The sequence below is a fragment of the Cornus florida genome, unplaced genomic scaffold (assembly GCF_030987335.1).
Source record: "Cornus florida cultivar Cherokee Brave unplaced genomic scaffold, ASM3098733v1 CherokeeBrave_3.0.0_Hap2_Chr11, whole genome shotgun sequence".
In the NCBI taxonomy this organism is placed as follows: domain Eukaryota; kingdom Viridiplantae; phylum Streptophyta; class Magnoliopsida; order Cornales; family Cornaceae; genus Cornus; species Cornus florida.
In genome coordinates this window covers 44920876-44942921 of record NW_026775581.1, presented here as the reverse complement: position 1 = coordinate 44942921, position 22046 = coordinate 44920876, and the positions used below count along the sequence as shown (strand labels likewise).

At 34.0% G+C, this 22046-nt stretch overlaps 2 long non-coding RNA genes across 13 annotated transcripts; one reads left to right on the top strand and one right to left on the bottom strand.

Moving 5' to 3' along the window:
• The first annotated feature begins 2679 nt into the window (after nucleotides 1–2679).
• Nucleotides 2680–18961, top strand: LOC132285263 (uncharacterized). Of its 7 annotated transcripts, none has more exons than XR_009472485.1 (5): nucleotides 2680–2904; nucleotides 4196–4318; nucleotides 4495–8009; nucleotides 18531–18549; nucleotides 18651–18961. It is a non-coding gene; the product is annotated as an uncharacterized LOC132285263 (long non-coding RNA). The 7 variants fall into 7 exon arrangements; XR_009472484.1 differs by having other exon boundaries at nucleotides 18644–18961; XR_009472489.1 differs by having other exon boundaries at nucleotides 2688–2904; nucleotides 4495–4596; nucleotides 18651–18819.
• LOC132285264 (uncharacterized) lies at nucleotides 5673–21814 on the bottom strand. Of its 6 annotated transcripts, none has more exons than XR_009472491.1 (5): nucleotides 21574–21814; nucleotides 20443–20512; nucleotides 19901–20024; nucleotides 19623–19724; nucleotides 5673–6009 (listed from the first exon to the last, which is right to left on the bottom strand). It is a non-coding gene; the product is annotated as an uncharacterized LOC132285264 (long non-coding RNA). The 6 variants fall into 6 exon arrangements; XR_009472493.1 differs by having other exon boundaries at nucleotides 5673–5947; XR_009472495.1 differs by lacking the exon at nucleotides 5673–6009 and adding an exon at nucleotides 9427–9928.
• Between the last annotated feature and the right edge of the window lie 232 nt (nucleotides 21815–22046).

Genomic DNA, 22046 nt, shown 5'->3' with positions numbered 1-22046 from the left:
GATCTTTTATTTTTGTATACAGGTGGTGTTATGATATGTTCGGCCCATGTGGCCCGTGGCCCATGGTAAGCCAGTCCATTTTTTTTTTTTTTTTTTTTTTAAATCCACTGCAAGGGATTTCTTATTTATTTAGTTATTTAAAAAACTTATACATTTATATGTGTCGGATGAATATGTGATTTGAGGTGAGAGTTTTTGCCATTATACTATTCCCTTACAGTCATTCTCAGAGAAATTTTCTATAATTACTTGGTGCATTTGAGACGGGAGGATTGTATGTGCCGGTTAGGGACGGAGGGAGTTAAGGACTAGGGCGTGCCCCTGGATTTTCTCCCTATCTTATTTATATATTTATATATATTTTATAATAATATATATGTTTTTTTTTATGAAAATATGGAAAGTATCCTTGAATTTTCTCATTCTTCATAGAATTATATTTCCCTTTTTTTCTCCTAAATTGTTTCCTTAATCCTTATATTCTATATTTGTAAATTAATTTCATTCCAAAAATATGAATATCTCTTTCTCTCTCTCTCTCTATATATACTCATAAACATCGACTTATATATATGTACATTATATTGTAAATATATGGTGTGGTATACAATAATATAATGTGCGCCCCTGAAAATTTTTTCTTGCTCCGTCTATGTGCTCGGTAGTAAATTATGAGGTACTCTAAAAATATAATGCATTTTAAAAAAAAAAAAAAACACCCTATTATATACAAATCATGCAAATAACTCCTTTATATTCAAAAAATCCCAACAATTTCAAATTGAGCAAATAATTTGACATTTTTTCAATTTAATACTAAAATACTTAAAATGCCCTTAAAGCAAAATACAAAAAAATAAATAAATAAAACACACTCATATGCACAAATTTTATTATGGGTATTTTGAAATTTTCATTAAAAAAAGGTAAAAATTGATGACTAGGGGACAATTTGTTACAAAATTTTAAAATACAGGAATTTATATGCACATACGAAATAACAAGGGTGTTTGCACATTTTTTATATAGCAGATTATTATTATTATTATTATTATTAGTTTAGCGCTTTAACCATAATATAATGGTTCATGACCTATTTGATATCGCGCGGGGTGTTTGCACATTTTTTACATAGCAGATTATTATTATTATTATTATTATTATTATTAGTTTAGCGCTTTAACCATAATATAATGATTCATGACCTGTTTGATATCGCGCGGAAGCATATTTTTAAAATTAGCGTATTTGATAACATTTAGCATTTAGGTTACTACTTAAAATGTTACGTAGTAACTTAAAACAGGCAACAGGCTAAGTGTAACAAGGGTCATTTTGTCCCACATCGGAATCGGATGGGAAAGAGATTGGGTATAAATGGGTGGGTATACAGCACTACCCAATAGTTCGAACTTTTGGGTAAATGGGCAAGCGCCCACCCGTTACAGTTGGTATTAGAGCCAAACCCAATCCTTGATCTGGTGCCACGCCAAGTGCCCGGCCCGGAAGGCTTGTCCAGCGTCTTTGCGGTAAGTGATCATAGACTTTGCGGTAAGTGATTTTAAGTTTTTAAATATTTTATTAATGACAATGTTAATGAATCCAACACTTAAAATTAATGCAACATCAAACAAGTTTATAAATTAATATATTCAGTACTTAAAATTAATGCAACATCAAACAAAAAGTAATGCAACATCAAACAAGTTTATAGATTAATATATTCAGCACTTAAAATTTTAGCGCTTAAAATTCAGTACTTAAAATTTTCAATGCTTAATTTTTAATTTTATCAAACAACACCTTACTAATTCAGAAAAAATATATATAATATTAGCTAGTAGGAGGTTCTTTCTTACCTGTTAGGAGGCAAACATTTCTCAGACTTTAGATCCATAAATCCATGAGACTCTAACTAGGAGGGAAGAAAGAAAGTTAGGAAAGAAATAAAAAAAATAAAAAAAAAATGAACAAGACAATGTTAACTTCTTTTCACGGTTCGATAAATTAAGAAAGATAAAAATTTAATGAGAGAAATGAAATAAAAAGAAAGAAATGATTATTTTTTTATATGAATACTATGTAGTAAATGGGAATTCAATTTTTTTTCTTCGAAAAGAGGACACAGATAATTATTATCCTCCTATTAGTTCCTTTCAAATTCTACTAGTTAAGATGAATAATGAAAATTAAAGTTACAGATGAACTGAATTATTCATGAACAATTTAGATTGCTCAAGTAAACTTAGATTCTTAAGGTCGATCCATATAAATGACTTGAATTTGAAGGCACGCTAGCCGCGGTCACAAGTTAATATAGGTCGACAACCCACAAGTTTTTACATAACAGCCCACAAGTTTATTATATAAGGCCCAATCCACTGGCATTCCTTTTATAAATAAGACCCATATTTGAAAGGCCCAAAAGTTCTATCAATTGTGTGGGCTATTGAATTAAAATAAATCTGATGGCTACAATTAAACTAGGGGTTTTTAGGGTTTAGAACTCCAATTTACTTAAGTGGCTAAGTCAAAGTCCCATAATTTAAAATAATGAGATTGATTAAAAAGATAACATGGGCATGACTTTTACTGTGTGTTGTCTAAAATATCTTTCTCCCCATTCTAACATATTTACATTATTGCCCCCTTTTATTTACTCACCCAATCTAAACAAAACCCTCATTCATGCATCAAAATATTAGAGAAGCGCCCGCCCCCTCTCTCCCCCTCTCTAACAGCGAAGCAAGATTTGCGGTAGCCCATTCTCTGTCTCTCTAACCAGCTGAACATGGAGGTCTTCTCCACTTCGTTTCTATTTGATGCCTGATTCTATTCGGTGTGAAATCAGGCCGGACCTAGGGTTTGTCTCTCTCTTTCTCAAGGACGAATCTAGGGTTTGAGGTGATTCTAATATGGGTTTACATTTTTTCTTTTGGGTTTTCCATCTATTTTGCACATTCAATTCAATTTATGTTGATTACCCCTAGCTGAACTGAGCGATTTTAAAATATGTTTTTTTTTTTCTTAAAATATGTTTTTTAATTGAGACAAGGCAAAGAGATTTGTTTTTTCTTGTAGAACTTTTAAAAAGAAATAGCAATTATTCTCGTGGAGTTGGGCAAGAACTGTTGGAATAGTAAATTTGATAGAACAATTGGGATTTACATAACAATTAGTGCTAAAGAAACTTTTAGTACACTATGTAAATGACACCCGTATTTGTGAGGATTTTATAGGAGTCTTTGGACCACTGTAGAAACTTAAAGAAAATACTAATTCGTTGAAAAATAAATCCAGTATTAATTAATTTGAATTTAGAAAAAAGTTTTAGTTTCCTCGGGATATTCTTGCCTCGAGAATTATTTTTGCAGGTATTGGACCCCATTTCAAGATTGGCACAAGTTTGAAGAAATATTGCATTGTACTCTTGAAACCACTAGTTTAATTTACAGTGGTTAGGATTATCTTTTGCTGGCTCCTACTAGTTTAATTTAATAATCTCACTGATATGAACCGTGGGACATGAGATAGATCTATCTCCCTCATACCCATGTTTACTAATAGTTTAACATGCTTTCCAACCAAAATATTATGTGATGGATTTTCTTTTATATAGATGCAGTATTTTCTTAGAAGAAATAAAATTGTCATAAAATAATTTTTAAAAGTCATTGTAAAGTGGTAACAAGGAGTGCACCAGTAAAGAAAACGGAAGAACCAAAAATACCAAAAAAAAAAAAAAAAAAAAAAAAAAAAACCAGGAACCATCACCCCAAGTGGGAATTAGATTTTGTTTTTTGTTTGTTTATTCATTTATGAGCATTTGTGTCATAGACATGCATGCTCATATGCTTCCACTATAGGAGTCTCTGGGCTCCTTGCATGTCAAACCACCTTTTCCTTCGGTTATCTATATACTCACCAACTATAAGATGATGTGCTATAAAAGTTATAGCCCTAAATTCTTCTTAATTTTATTAATGCACATTGATCCTATGTTTACACAATCACAAGCAATGTAGTTTTATTTAATAGATAATTTATAATATTTGAACTGATTGCTACTATTCTTTTTAATTGAGTGTACATCCATCAAACTTTCTGATTGTATCACTTATTGGCATATCTAACTGCTATTTGTTTCTAACTTTAATTCTAAAACTAAATATCATATCATTGTATTTTGTAACAGTTCCTACGCTAAACTAATTGTAAAGTTTCTGGATGAGAAACTTCATTATGGAAATAAGAGTACATTAGAAGAAGAATTAGGCATACACTAGATGAAACCTTGGTTTCATTCATCTTTATACAGGTAATGTTGATGTTGTAACATAGCAATAAAATGGACTCTTACATAATTCTTTCAATTCTATATTAGAATTTCTATTTATGCTCCAGTTGAATTTGGTTTACCAGTAATTTATATGCTACTATTTGTCTTTGTAATATAATGAGAGACATATGTCATTTTATTTCCTGTTGATTTAGGGCAAGGATGGAATTGAAGCATTCTATAAGACGGATCTTGCAAAAAGGCTACTGTTGGGAAAGATTAATTCCCTTGCTGCAGTGCAGCCCGTGATCTCTAAGGTGATTGATGTTTTACTTTTAAATGTACTATTTTAGAACATATTTCATCTCTTTATCATAATAGGAAGTCCTCATTGCTATACAATAGAAGACAGAGTGGGGAAACCACTTTACCAACAAAATTGAAGGATTGTTCAAAGTGTGTATTTTGTTCATAACATGCATATTTTGTTATCGGCTTCTAATTGAATTATATGTATGTGATCACAAAGCATGAGATCTTGTTGTTCTGTTTTGCTGCTAACTGCTAATGCACTATAAAACTTTTAAGCTTGGTTTCACTTCGGTAACAACCTTTTTCTCCCACAACTAATGTATTCCACATTCCTCGAAAGTAACTAGACTCCATTGGAATTTGAAATTAATAAATGTGGCAAATTGAATTTTTAGAATAAATAAATATAATGATGACATTCAACCCCCCTATGCATGATCATATGCTTCCCCTATAGGAGTTTTTGGGTAATCCTGTATTTTTATTTTTTGGTTCCTAGCAAAATTCACACAATGCTTTTCCAGATACTATTTAATGAAGTGTATAGATCATCAAGCATTGGAAATATTCCGAAAACATAAAGAAAAAGGAAAATAAAAGAAATAAAAGTAGTACATAAAGTAAAGCAGCTTTGTAACGACCTGAACTCGGGGGTCTGAATTGCTATCTGGGTCCTTACTCGGACCCGAGGTCATCTAAACGCAACGAGGTCATTTCCAATGTTAATACGTAACTTATACATCATCTAATATACATAGGGTGAAATGTGGCCTGACTGGGTGAATAGGGAAATAAGGACAAGGGACTGGACAGTGTTGGCCTACTGATGGCCTTGTGTCGGTCAGCTGACTGAAATAGTCAGCCGGTCGAAACAATATCTCTGAGGACCCAACTCTCTATCTTGGCTCGAAATGCACTATTGGTCGGCTTGCTAACCTTGCCAACCGGCTGACAGGCCCTGAAAATCCTGACTCCAATAATCCTTTATTCAACAGGGCTCACTTATGAGCCAAAACTTGCTACAAAACCTGTCCCAACTCACTACAAATACGATATAACGTCCTATAACCATAATCATTAATAAAGTCATTCAAAGTAGTTCATTTCATCCCATTTATCCAACAGTAGCAACATAGTTCTTTACATGATTCAATGGCCATTACAAAATAGTCTAAGTTACATTAAAATACTACAAAATAATCATAGTTACAATTACAAGGCCACAAGTTATAAAGTTATACATATCATGATAATGCTTTACAAAAATGGAATTCCAATTACAAAAGATAACAAAAAATAGTCCTCTAATCCACCTAAGCTTGTGGTGGAACGTCGTCCGCCACTTCCTTCTTGAGACTTGAAAATAATAATGAAAGGGAAAGCACAACGGTTCAGTAGGAGGTGCCTAAAACACACCTCTTAATGACCACGTGAATCCAAACAAAGTATAGAAAGTGAGAGTACGGAATCATGCTATTTTAGAGGGGAAACATGACAATAACACAGTCAATTTAACCATATATACACAATGCCATGCCAATGGGATGTAATAATATGCCAATGTCGCTTTCCATTTTCAAAACTTTTCCGTTTATCCATTCCAAACTGTTAATGCAACTCGGCCCATTGTAACTCCATGGCGCCACGAGAGAAGGATTGACTAACTATCCTTGACCACAAGGCATCTCCAAAGCATCATTTGGGGATAGATAGCTCAACCACACTAGGGCCATCTCCCTAGTTCCCTCTAAATCACATTAATGCCATGGACCCTAGGCAACTCCTAGGCACTCAGGTTGTCGCAAATAATTCAAATCTTTTCCCCAAAATAAGTTTTCTTTCTTTTCAAAATCAATTCCCCATTCATGCCCAATGTCCATACATAAATGTCCTAATAATGCCATCACGATGCCAATATATAATCTCATACATTAAAACATGCTCAAGTTTGCACAATTAAGATATAATTAGTACATTAACTTTCACACCATTAACTTCATATTCATTGCATATAAACATGTTAGGCGTATTATAATTCAAATCAAGCATGCATTTTCTCCACAATTCAAATAGGCATGCATATCAATTCACTTATCACATAATTACAAATATCACATGTCACATATACAAACCCTAATTGCCACAATTAAAATATACAAATTAAGCATGCTTTTAACCAAATTAAAAAGGAATAATGTACCAAAATCAAAGAAATGGCCCTTAGAAACCCCTACCTCAACAATTGAAGAAAAGCCCCAAATATATCGGAAAACCAAAAATCCCAAGGTGCTCCAAATCAAGCTTTGCTCCGATCAAATCAAAGCTCTTGTCGAGCTCATAAACTTTGCCTTCAGTGGCAAAGTCGAAATCTCAAAGGAAGGTGGAAGATCTGGCCTTGAATTGGGAAAGAAAGAGAAAAGTTTGTAGAGAGAGAGAAGGAACTGCCGTAGAAAGAGAAGAAGGAAAATGATCAAGAAATGATCATGTGGTCATTTGTAATGACCAAAATCAATGGCGGGTCCCATGGAGTCAAAATATCTATTTTATCATTATTATAACATACATACTCATACATACATGTCACAACACTTAATTAACCACATAGCCACATAAATATGCACTAAATAATGATGCAAGAAATTATAAAAGCCCCTGAAAAATAATCCCGTGCACGACAAATTTGGTTGCGGGTTCCGTCCGGGACCTCTCAGCCCGAAAACTGAAAAATGCCGAAATGGCAAATAATGCATTTTCAAAAGTCCCAAACTCTAAAAATTGCCTCAACCGACTTTCGGAACCAACTAGGCACATCCCATGGCGCTTGGCACGCAAAACAAGGCAAAGAAATAAAATTTTGATGCAATTTTGTAAAGAACAGTGCAATAGAAGTGCAAAACTTAACGCATCAATTAGATGTTCTTCTTGTTAGGGATGACTTCAAGAGGGCTTTTGTCCTTTTCGCTTGTGGATCACTTTTATCACCCATGTCGAAAAATGAGAGGAAAAAAAACTTGTTGGGGAAGGTTGACAATGTGGATGCTATTAAATCGTATAATTGGGGGAAGTTTGTTTTAGATTAGTTGAGAAAAGTCATTACGTCCTATAAAGAAAAGGAAGGAAGAGAAGGTTGTAAATACATACATGGATGCTTGTTCTTTCTCATTGTATGTTCTAAGATATAATATTTGTAATGTGTCTATCATTTTATTTCAAATAGTTATAATGTAATTATCATAATGGCTTATATCACCATGTGGATGTTAACGGCCCAAAACCGATAGTTGAGATTTCATGTCTACGTGGATGGATCAACAAATTAATTAGCGAGACGTTGAATTTGGAAAAACGTAAATATAATGGGTTCAATTGCGGTGAGGTAAAGTTTACAACTCATACATCTGAAGATGTCGATTATAAGGTAATTATGTCATGGCTTTTTATGATTAGTTCTAAATATACGGTTAAATTTGTATATTCACAATTACTTGTAAATCTACCGTTATATTTATATATTAACTAATATATATTTATAAAACTTGTTAAAAATTGTTAGGAGTTGGCATATGAAATTTATTACACTGTTTAAAACATGGAAGCAACGGCACAATGTAGGCTAAGGTAGGGAGTCGAGATCCTCACAAAGCCTCACTACAAAACCTAGGCACCATATGGGATCACCTTGGGTTGAAATAAAGGTCAACTGATTGCATGTCGTTAATACAATAGTGAAGATGGTCTATGCCATGAACGAGAACAAAATTCATAAGTGAGAAATTATATAAATAATTATTTATTTGCTCTTTATTTATTTACTTTCTATGCTCAAACACTTAATATGTTATTGCTTAATTATAGTGAAATCTTGGTGGATATAAATGATTTTTACCTCACAAGAAAAGAAATGAAAACAATCTCTTACAATATTTTTTTTTTCCTAGTTGGTACTCACACACATATGCCTTCACTGAGGTTCGAACTATTGACCTCTCTTTAAGAAGTAGGAGCTTGATACCGTTAGGCCACTGGCCTGTTGGTCAATCTCTTACAATAATTGGATACAAAAAATACAAAAAACCCTAAAATGTTTAAATGTTATCCATCTACGTTTAACATTTGGCCTACTAAGACAAAAAACATTGTCAAAAGCCAGGGGCAATTCATAGATAAATTTGCATTGTCAAAAGCCAGGGGCAATTCATAGATAAATTTGCATGGTAATCTGTTTATTATGAAAATAATTTAACTAAAGACTAATTCTAAACATAGAATAGGCATATATAATGAAAAAGACTGGAATTGGAGCAACCTTGCAAACTTTTTTCAAAACAAAATCAACAAACATGTCAGCTAAAATAAACTAAACAACCTTGGATCTTTATACTAAAAAAGATAATATAAAAGGAAGAAAAAGGCTTGAATCATCAACTGAATCTTACAAGAATAAAGTAAAGCGGAATACATCAATTTATAAAATGAGATTCCATTAAATATTAACATGTAATTGTAGGCACTGGACAACAGGGTATTTGATGATCCACCGAATAAAGCTAAATCTTATAGGGAGAGGTGGTTAAACCTACTTAACCTTTTCAATTTTTTTAGATTTAAAACAATAAAGTTACAACATTATACAAGTAGTTAACTTCACCCCTTCCTGTAAATTCAGCAACAAATTAAAAAAAAAAAAAAAAAAAAAAGCATAATATAATTAAAGATTGCATTTTCCAGGTTTGTCAAGTTAATGATCAATACTGTACACACTTCTTTTATATGAAAGAATCTTTTGTGTCATACTGATCATCATCAAGAACATCATACAAATATCATAATGTTGCACTTGCATCACATAAATATCGAAACATTTGTCCAAATGCATAACATTCCACAAGAGACTCATATGGGGACCCAGGAACATAATTTCAATATCATAATAAACCACCAAAGGAATAATAGAGATTCAACTTAGAATAAGTTACATCATACTTAGAAATGTTTTCCAAATAAGTTAGAAATACTATTACTACATAGTTATACTAATGCATTAACAGAGCTTCAAGGAATTAATAGTGATTACAAAATAATTCCATTTTTAAGGCTTTAGCAATGATTACAAAATAACTCCACTAGAACTAACAATTATATAACTATTCTATCCGGGTATAGGAGCCTTTCACTTTCGATGATTATGACCAGTTTTACCGCATCGCGAACAATGCAATGGCCTTACATTTTGAAATTGGGATTCGATTCGTTTAATACAAGGTTGTCCAGGAGGACGTGTTATTGTAGGAGACCTAAGATAGGAAACACCTTCATCATCATCAGTAGCAACAACAGCTGGAATCGGCATATCATGCATGGGGACAAAAGACATGAGATGTTCGCATAGTTTCTGTTATATTTTAATCAACCATCTCATAAATATTTAAAAATAATTTATGGATGGCATAACATGTATGCAAACAAGGAAACCCAATCATGGTCCACTTCAAACAACTACAAGACATTACAGTGCCAAATACCACCTTATATGGTCTTCTGCGTCAATCATATATTGTACACTCAATATTCGAAAAACGCATTAAACTAAAACTAAGTGCAAACTCTCGCTCATTTTGGATTTTCTCCGGAAGCTGGGATAGTCGACTTCTGAACGTTCAAACTGTTTTGGTATAAAAATTTGCTGAGTCTTTGCATGTGTGTATCCATGATCTTGTGATTGAAAAAACCCTCTCTTCTTTCACCCATGCATTAAAGGACTCTGTTTGGTTGGTGTATAATTTATCCCAACGCTAGAAGTAACCCAATCACACAACTCCCCCCGAAATGCCCGCATAGCAGCCAATGCATTCTCATACTTGTCTAAAGTTTGAGCATATGCAATTTTATCGAATAATTTTTTTGCAATCTCTTTATCTAAAGTCCTCAATCCTAAACTTTGTCTCCCAAGAATGAATGTAGAAAAAATTGCCGTTAGGTGACGAAGACACCATGAGTGGTATTGGATACCAAAAATATCTCTAATACAGCTTATTAGGCTCGAATAGCTATCAGTTAAGATTGTCACAATGCGACCATCTAGAATCTCTTTCACCTTGTCAAGAACCAATGTCAATCATCATCATTCTCAGAAGAAACAATAGCATACACTAAAGGCCACAAGCCTTTATTCGCATCGAAACTTGTTATACCAAGCATTGTGCTTTTATAATTGCCATTCAAGTGACAAGCATCGATTGCCAATATGGGTCTGCAATAGTTGATGAAACCTCGTATAGAGCACCCATAAGCTACTCCCACGACGCTTAAATCTCCTATCATCCGTGCACTCCTACGATGCAATTGTCCCGGGAATATATTCTATTATTGGTTCAAATAACCAGGGGACTAAAATATAGCTATCATCGGGATTGCCCTTAATGATATAACGTGCATACTCTTTAGCTCTCCATGATTACATGTAAGTCATGTCAATAGAAAATTCACTGCTTATGTCTGTGGAAATAGTCTTGGGAGTGAATTTAGAATTGTCCCTAACGTTGTTCACAATAGCTCGACCCATTTTCTTTGATCGAAAAATGGCTTTATAATCTGAAATGTCTTGAGCAGTGTGAGTGTGAACATTATTAAACCGCTTGATTCTCACTATATCACTACTGCCTTCGCAACCCACTGATAATTTCCATGTACAATTATTAACCTTGCACACAACTCTGCTGTTATCCAAGTACTTGAACCAAAAATGGTTACGAAGACCAAACAAAACGAGTGCATCTTTGAAATCATTTAGGCTTTTGAAAAGCTGATCCTCGTAAAGAATTTCATCAATGTGTCAGAAAGAATCCCGATGCACATGTTGCACAAGAAATAAATCAAACACACACGATAAGAACACACAGATTTTACTTAGTGTACCCAATATTCAAGACTACATCCAAGGGTTGCAGGGATTTCACTATGATGATCAAAAAATAGCAACGAATACAAAGAGTTCAGAATGAATAAATACCCTTGCACTAGGGTAACATAACAAGTGCGGAAATAACCAAAATACCCTCCAAAAAATTCACGGAGTTGGTGTACAATATCTATCAGGCTCCACAGTACCCATCAATCTCCCACTTAGAGACTGATAAACATCAAGTGAATAGCACTCTGACTATCACTGTATAAAATAAACATCAAGATGAATAGTCATTTCTTACCCAATTCTTCCAAAAAACCCTGCAACCAAACCATCTCCTTGCTAGCTTATGTAATAGCAGCATATTCAGCTTATGTGGTTGATAGAGCCACAATCTTCTGCAACTGAGAGACCCAACTCACTGCTGCATCACCTAAAGTATACACATACCCCATAGTACTCTTCCTATTATCCATATCACTAACCAAGTCTGAATCAACATAACCATGCAATGCAATCCTTTTCCCAGTAAAACATAGTGATGTTTCTGTGGTACTCTTCAAGTATCTAAGGATCCATTTTACCACCTCCAAATGATGCTTGCCTGGATTACTCATGTACCTACTCACAACTCCCACTACACGTGTTATGTCTGGTCTGGTACATACCATGGCATATATTATGCTGCCAATAGTTGAGGCATATGGAACTCTTTCTATGTATGCTCCTTCCTCCTCTGTCTTGGGAGACTGTTCCTTAGTTAGTCTAAAGTGACTAGCTAATGGGGTGTTCGCTGGTTTTGCATCTCGCATGCTGAACCTGCTGAGAACTTTTTTAATATACTCTATTTGTGACAGCTTCAGAGTACCACCCACTCTATCTCTGCAAATCCTCATGCCAACAATCTGTTTTGCTTCATCCAAATATTTCATCGCAAACTACACAGACAATTGTTTCTTCAGATTTTTAATCTCCTCGAGACTTGACCCAACAACCAACATATCATCAACATACAATAGTAAGATAATGTAGCTATTGTCAAACCTCTTAACATAACAACAATGATCTGCATAGTATCTCGTGAAACCATTACTGCACATGAATTCATTAAACTTCTTATACCATTGTTTGGGGGCTGCTTCAAACTATACAAACTCTTTTTCAGCTTACATACCAAACCCTGCATTTCTAGCACTGTGAATCCCTATGGTTGTCTCATATAGATATCTTCCTCTCAAATCACCATAAAGAAAGACAGTCTTCACATCTAACTGCTCTAAATGCAAATTTTATGCAGTCACAATTCCAAGCACCAATCTGACTGTAGTCAACTTCACAACCGTGGAGAAAATCTCAGTGTAGTCAACATCATGCTTTTGCTGAAATCCCTTCACAACCAATCTGGCTTTGTAATGCTTGTTGCCATCATATTCTTCCTTGATTCTATAAACCCACTTGTTATGTAAAGCCTTCTTGCCCTTTGGTAGTTCAGTTAGCTCCCATGTCTGATTTGACATGAGTGAGTTCATCTCATCCTGCATAGCTGACTCCCACTTGGTTGAATCACCAGCCTGTACTGCTTCATCATAACTCTCTGGTTCACCACCATCAGACAACAACAAATAGTGTAAAGAATGCGAGAAACGCTGTGTAGGTTTGGAGACTCTGGAGGATTGTCTCAATGCAGTAATAGGTTTGCTTTGTTCCACCCGTGGAACTATATTTCTGGATTGTTCTGAAATCTCCTCTGCACATCTTCCTTAGAGATTTCCTCCAACTTAATAAACTCATCATTTTCAGCATGAGCACCTAGATTAGTATCCTTATACATTATTTTCTCATTGAACACGACATCTTTGCTTCTAATTATCTTCCGGTTTTGGTCATCCCAAAACCGATAACCAAACTCATCAGTGCCATACCCAATAAAAGTACATTTTTTTTACTTTGGATCAAGCTTGCTTCTAGCATTAGAACTTATATGTACATATAAAACACAGCTAAAAACATTTTAGATGTGAAAGATTTACCTCTTTCTTTGCTCCAAGCCTCCTTTGGTAAGCCTCCATCCATAGGAACAGAAGGTCTTTAATTGATCAAGTATACTGTAGTGTTAGCCCAAAACATCTTAGGCTCCATCCATAGGAACAGAAGGTCTTTGATTGATCAAGTATACTGTAGTGTTAGCCCAAAACATCTTAGGCAATCCAGCATGTATCCTCATACTCCGAGCACGCTCATTCAAGTTTTGTTCATGCGTTCTACAACCCCATTCTGTTGCGGGATTTTAGGAACAGTCTTCTCCATTCTGATCCTATTAACAGCACAGAATTCTTTTGAGCCTCTGTCTTCATACTCACCACCATTATCAGACCTCAAACATTTCACCTTCAAGCCTGCCTCATTCTCCACCATAGCCTTCCACTTCTTGAAAGTATCATATACTTCAGAGTTATTTTTCAAAAAATAAATCCATACCTTTCTCTTAGAATCATCGATAAATGTAACATAATACAATGAGCTGCCAAGAGATAAAACTAGAGAAGGCCCCCACGTCTGTATGAACCAACTCTAATTTCTCTGTCTTAGGTGTCCTGCCAACCTTTGAAAAATTAACCCTTTTCTATTTCCCGAAGATACAGTCCTCACACAAATCAATTTCAACTGATTTAATACTCGACAGTTTTCCTTTCGACAGAAGTACCTTCATCCCCTTCTCACTATATGATCTAGTCTACAATGCCACAGGTTTGAATTTACGCCAGCATCAACAATAACAATGGCGTTCTTAATGTTTGTTGTCGTGTATAGAGTACTTGTCTTGCTTCCACAAGCCAAGACCAAGGATCCATTCGTGATTTTGCACAAGCCACCTACAAAATTAACTATATGCCCATTGTCATCAAGTTGTCCCACAGAGATCAAATTTATCTTCAAGACAAGAACATGCCTCACATTCTGAATCTTCCATACAGCCCCATTAGGTTGCCTGATTCGAACATCACCTTTACCCACAATATTCAAAGGCTTATCATAAGCCAGATAAACCTTTCCAAAATAACCACTAACATAGTTTTCCATGATTTCATGATGTGAGGTAAAGTAAAAGGATGCACCTGAGTCTAGAACTCAAGACTCAACGGAACTATCTACACTCAAAATCAAAACATTAACAATCTTTTCTTTGACGGCGTTTATAGATTCCTGTTTTCCTTCACTCTTCTTCTTTGGTACTCGACACTCAAAACATTAAATGCCCCTTCTTTCCACAATTCCAGCAGGTTCCAATTTTTGACTTGTTTCTATGTTTAGATTTAGATTTATTACGATCTGAGTCTGATCTTTCAGAAGTTCTTCCTCTGCCCTTGGTATTGAAAGTAGATCCAGATGATTCCCCTGTTTACTACGATCTGAGTCTGATCTTTCAGAAGTTCTTCCTCTGCCCTCGGTATTGAAAACAGATCCAGATGATTCTCCTGTTTCCCTTCTGCGAATATCTTCGCTAAGGATCAAGTCCAGAACATCATCAAACTTCAATTTTCTTTTTCTATGTTTAGATTTAGATTTACTACGATCTGAGTCTGATCTTTCAGAAGTTCTTCCTCTGCCCTCGGTATTGAAAATAGATCCAGATGATTCCCCTGTTTCCCTTCTGCGAATATCTTCGCTAAGGATCAAGGCTAGAACATCATCAAACTTCAATTTTCTTTTTCCTGAAGAACTACTCACTACTGTAACAGTACCGTTCTAGCTTTCTGATAAAGAGGATAAGAAAAATAGTGCCTTAATCTCATCATCAAACTCGATCTTTATAGAGCTTAACTAAGTCGTAACAATGTTAAACTTGTTCAGATGGTCAGTGACTTTGGATTTACTACGATCTGAGTCTGATCTTTCAGAAGTTCTTCCTCTTCCCTCAGTATTGAAAATAGATCCAGATGATTCACCTATTTCCCTTCTGCGAATATCTTTGCTGAGGATCAAGTCCAGAACATCATCAAACTTCAATTTTCTTTTTTCTGAAGAACTACAGTACCGTTGTAGCTTTCCGATAAAGAGGATAACAAAAGCAGCGCCTTAATCTCATCATCAAACTCGATCTTTACAGAGCTTAACTAAGTCGTAACAATGTTAAACTTGTTCAAATGGTCAGTCACTGAAGCGCCTTCTGACATTCTTAGGTTGAATAATCGCCGTATCAAATATACATTGTTAGACGCAGTGGGTTTCTCATACATATTTGAAAGGGCAGTCATCAAACCTTCTGTTGTCGTTTCCTTTGCTATGTTGAAGGCAACGTTGCGCGATAGTGTCAATCGAATGATCCCTAGTACCTGTCGATCAAGAAGAGCCCAATTATCATCATTTATCTCTTCTGGTTTCTCTCCAAAAAAAAGGCTGATATAACTTCTTCTGATACAGATAATCCTCAATCTGCATCTTCCAGAACCTGAAATATGCACAATTGAACTTGTCGATCTTGATCTTTCCTTCTTCTGTACCCTTCGGTACCTATCGCTTCCACTCGAACCTAATGGCTCTGATACCAATTGTTGCGAAATCAAATAGAAAACACAAGAAATAGATCAAACACACAAACACACAGACAACAAGAACATACAGATTTTACTTGGTTCACCTAAAATTCAGGGCTACGTTCAAGGGTTGCAGGGATTTCACTATGATGATAAAAAAAAGGCAGAGGATATAGAGAGTTCAGAATAAATAAATATCCTCGCATTAGGGCAATATAACAAGTACGAAAATAACCAAAATACCCTCCAAAAAATTTGCGGAGTTGGATCCGTGGAGTTGGGGCTTAGTGTACAGTATCTATCAGGCTTCACACTACCCATCAGTGCATTTGTTGGAGGAAATGAAGACGTTGACACAACGTGCGGAAGACAAATTGGTGATACATTGTAACCAGTGGCTTCAACAAATTCTCTACAAGTGGATAAAAAAAGTATACTAAAAATCGTAGAACCGTATGCATCAATGTATTACTTTACATATATGTGTCTTACCTCTCACTATGATCACTTAGAATTGTGCATGATGCAATTACAGGCATTGCATTTTCCAGATATATATATTTAACACAGAACGACTTACTAAAAGCAGCACTCTAAATTCATATTCTCCCGTCATCCTCAAAAGTTCATTCTTGTTAGATTCAGTGGTATAATATATGGCTTTGTCACTCATGTTTGAAGATGAACGTTCTCGTAACTCATTTACAAATGATTCATACATTGTTATTGTTGTATCATAAAAGGGTCTATGACACCGCCGATGTATGTAATTTTCTCTCTCATTTTTGTCAATTTTTCATCAAATCAACAAAAGCATGCAATTTGTCTTTTATCCATTTCTCCAACTGTTTTTGAATCAACTCATTAGTAAAAAATAAAATAAAATAAAATAAAGTTCAAAAAATAATGAAATAGAAAACAAATAAAGATCATAATTAAATAATGTAATTTAGAGACCTTAGAATGCAAACATTTAGAAACAGAAAAGACAATAAAATTACTCAAAGAATCAGATAAACAATTAGATATCAAAAGTTAAACACTTAATTATAGTGGGATAAACATTGATGGAGAATGAACAAACAATTATATATCCAGAATCTAATAATTTCGCAAATTGTATTTCTTCAACGAACCCAACCACACAACAAAACATGACATCATCATCAATTTCTTTTCATGCGAAATGAACAATGCATCATAAGAAGTTCCACCTTGTGCGAATTATATTAATCACAATGATATCCTTCTAGCACGAGATGAACATGTAAATTCGACTAATAATATACTAAATCAATATGGACTATATTAACACCATTCTACAAACTAGGACAGTATATGTAATTGTCAACGAAAGTAAAAGTGACAAAAATATCAAACGTTAAGCACTTAATTATGCTGAAATATTCCCAAATTAATCCTCAACATTTATAGACTTAACAACCCACATACTTGAAGTTAAAATCAAATAATATAGAGGACAAAGAATAGACTGAATAGATGAATCAATAAAGAAATGTTTTTTACGTAAGGAAATATCAAATAGCATAGAAGCTAAATTTTTGCATCAAATCATAAGAGCTTCATCTGAAGAGGACAAATAGACGATTCATATGCTAAATCATTTAAGCGTGCTATTCAGGGAGTCACTGAATTAGAATCACACTCCAATGTGAAGCCCATTTCTAGGGAAGAAGAGAGCCATAAGCAAATTTGATCTCCTCCCACATCCCTGTTTTGTTCCGTGAATGAAATTTCAAAAATTCCACCATATAGATTAAGAAATGGTTCACAGTCTTCTCTAAAAACTTTATTTACCGATATATAGAAAGGTTGTTGCACTAGAAACCAATATGAAAGAAGGGCAACTGACTTTGGCAACAAAATTCTTAGATTATAGGGTTTGCATTCAAACCTTGACAGTATTATAGTTTAATGGAGTTTTCTACTCATTCTGTTTTATCAAATTTGTTTTGATTTATTTGAATCACTTTTTATATTGTCATCTTGTTCATTCTTCTATATTGTAATGCATGCATATATTATTATTATTTTTCCTCTTGGGCTAATAAACTGCTAGGTCTATCTGATGTCATACATGCATAACTGTATATTTGATTTCAAAAGAGAACTTAGGGACATAGTCTTTAAAATTATCTGTCTTTATTATTTTGGGTTAATACTACTCTTTTTTGCATTCACATTATTTACTTTTTTCCTTTATTTTAATTATCTATATGAGCCTAAAGAATACTTTCTTTCCATTACCTTTTCGTTTTGCATTATTATCTGGTTATTTTAATACTTTTCCTTTTGTTTAATTGTTAGTCTCCAGCCTATCTGTTCTATATCTTATTATAAAATATTTGATTTTTACTGTTGTCTTGTTATAGAATATTTTATTCGCTTTTTGCTGTAATATACTATAGCATCTAATGCACCTCATCCCTGCTTGATGTCCAACCATGAACACACCCAAAATACTTCTACATCATTCCAGCCACAACCAACAGTGGAAGGTGATCTATGATCCTTACATTTACTAAGCTTGGTCCTTACATGTACTAAAGTTGATCCAAAAATACTCTTACATATTACTTTAATGACTTCTAGTTTTCAGGTTCTTCAAGAGACGTTTGGAGGTGTGGCAAAGATGGAAACAACAAGAAAAAGAAAAAGATAAAACCAAATATGAGTGATGATTTTTCAGATTGAATTTTTGGATTGGTATTCAAAACCGTTGTGGCAAAATTATGAAACATGGGAGGCCGAGCTTGGGATCATGGCTTGTGAGATGATTGCACTATGCTTTGATAGTTGGCTGAAGGTCTCCGAATTTGAGAGGGTGTGCTTGTACATTGTTGTTTAAAACTATGTTATTTGGTACTGATTTATGCAAAATTTATACAAGTTTTATTTGGTGGAATGGACTTTTGGGTCGGGTGTTTCTCTTTAGGTATGGAGTTTTGTCAGTCCCAGACTCTCATTTCCACGTGTTACCACAACATTAATTTCATTTATTCTGAACTGCAACCCTGGCGCGGACATACTGATTCTTGATAATCTATACACTTCATTAAATAGTCTTTGAAAGAGCATTGGTGAGTTTTGCTAAGAACAAAAAAATACAATATAAGGGAAGCATATAAGCATGCATGTAGGGGGGAGGGTGGGGTTGAATGTCATCATTATATTTATTTATTCTGAAAATTCAAATTGCCAAACTTATTAATTTCAAATTTCAATAAAGTCTAGTTACTCTCAAGGAATTTGGAATACATTAGTTATGGGAAAAAAGGTTGTTACCTAAGTGATACCAACCTTAAAAGTTTTATAGTGCATTAGCAGGTAGCAGCAACCTAGAACAACAAGATCTCATGCTTTGTGATAACATAAATGTAATTCAATCAGAAGCCAATACCAAAAGATGCATGTTATGAACAAAATACACACTTTGAACACTCCTTCAATTTTGTTGGTAAAGTGGTTTCCCCACTTAGTCTTCAACTATATAGCAACAAGGACTTCATATTATGATGAAGAGATGAAATATGATCTATAATAGTACATTTAAAAGTAAAACATCTATCACCTTAGAGATCACAGGCTTCTCTGAATCAAGGGAAGCAATCTTTCCCAAGAGTAGCCTTTTTGCAAGATCCGTCTTATCGAATGCTTCAAATACATCCTTGCCCTAAATCAACAGGAAATAAAATGACAGATGTTTCTCATTATATTACAAAGACAAATAGCAGCATATAAATTTCTGGCAAACCAAATTCAATAGGAGCAGAAATTGGAATTCTAATATAGAACTGAAAGAATTATGTAAGAGTCTATTTTATTGCTATGTTACAACATCAACATTACCTGTATAAAGATGAATAAAACCAAGACTTCATTAAGTGTATGCACCAATTCTTCTTCTGATGTACTTTTATTTCCATAATGAAGTTTCTTATCCAGAAACTTTGCAATCAGTTCAGCATAAGAACTGTTACATAATACAATGATATGATATTTTAGTTTTAGAATTGAAGCTATAAACGAATAGCAGTTAGATAAGCCAATAAGTGATGCAATCAGAAAGTTTGATGGATGTACACTCAATTAAAAAGAATAGTAGCAATCAGTTCAAATTTTATAAATTATCTATTAAATAAAACTACATCGCTTGTGATTGTGTAAGCATAAGATCAATGTACACTAATAAAATTACGAAAAATTTAGGGCTATAGCTTTTATAGCACATCATCTTATAATTGGTGAGTATATAGATAACAGAAGAAAAATGTGGTTCGACATACAAGGAACCCATAGACTCCTATAGTGGAAGTATATAAGCATGCATGTCTATGACACAAATGCTCATAAATAAATAAACAAACAATAAAACAAAATCTAATTCTCACCTGGGGTGATGGCTCCTGTTTATTTTTCGTATTTTTGATTCTTCCGTCTTCTTTACTGGTGCACTCCTTGCTACCACATAACAATGACTTTTTAAAATTATTTTATGACAATTTTATTTCTTTTAAGAAAATAATGCATCTATATAAAAGAAAATCCATCACATAATACTTTGATCGGAAAGTATGTTAAACTATTAGTTGCCTATTTCAAAAATTTTGACTCACTACTATATTTTATTTTTTAGTCATTTGAGGTTATTTTTAGTCATATTCCTTTTATATACTTATATACTACCTATATCCCATATTAGATGTCTACTTCGGTAACTTTGACTCACAAAAATTGTGAGTCAAAATTTTTGAAGTGGATAACTAATATGGGATGGAGGTAATATTAGTAAACATGGGGATGAGGGATATAGAGATTATCAATTTAATGTCCCACAGTCCATATGAGTGAGATTATTAAATTAAACTAATGGGAGCCAATAAAAGATAATCCTAACAACTGTAAATTAAACTAGTGGTTTCAAGAGTATAATGCAATATTTCTTCAAACTTGTGCCAAACCTGATACAAACTACATTTGTGGGGAAGCCGAACATCTGTGGGTGGATATGGGGGCCAATACCTGCAAAAATAATTCTCGAGGCAAGAATATCCCGAGGAAACTAAAACTTTTTTCTAAATTTCATATTAATTAGTACTGGATTTATTTTTCAACGAATTAGTATTTCTCTAAGTTTCTACAGTGGTCCAAAGACTCCTATAAAATCCTCATAAATATAGGTGTCATTTACATAGTTTACTAAAATATTCTTTACTAATTGTAATATAAATCCCAGCTGTTCAATCAAATTTACAGTTCCAACAGTTCTTGCCCAACTCCAAGAGAATAATTGCTATTTCTTTTATAAAGTTTTACAAGAAAAAACAAATTCCTTTGCAATGTCTCAATTATAAAACATATTTTAAGAAGAAAAAAAAATTATTTTAAAATCGCTCAGTTCAGCCGGAGGTAATCAACATAAATTGGATTGAATGTGTAAAATAGATGGAAAACCCATAAGAAAAAATATAAACACATTTTAGAATCACAGATTATGCCATAGAAAATAGATGAAAAATTACCTCAAACCCTAGATTTGTCCTTGAGAGAGAGAATGATGGAGTGAGAAACAAACCCTAGGACTGGCTTGATTTCACACCAAATAGAATTGGTCATCAAAGAGAAATGAAGTGGAGAAGACCTCCAAGTTCACTGGTTAGAGAGACAGAGAACGAGCTGCCGCAAATCTTGATTTGCTGTTAGAGAGAGGAGGGGAAAGAGGGGGCACTTCTGTGATATTTTGATGCACAAATGATGGCTTATTGGCCAGATATGCTTAGACTGGGTGAGGAAATAAAAGGGGGCAATAAGGTAAATGTGTTGGAATATGAAAAAGGATATTTTAGGGAACACAATATTTTTAAACATAAAAGTTCATGTCCATATCATCTATTTAGTCAATCTCATTTTTTTGAAATTATGAGGCTTTGACTCAGCCACTTAGTAAATATAGACCCCTAAGTCCATTTACATGTAAAAACCCTATTAAACTATA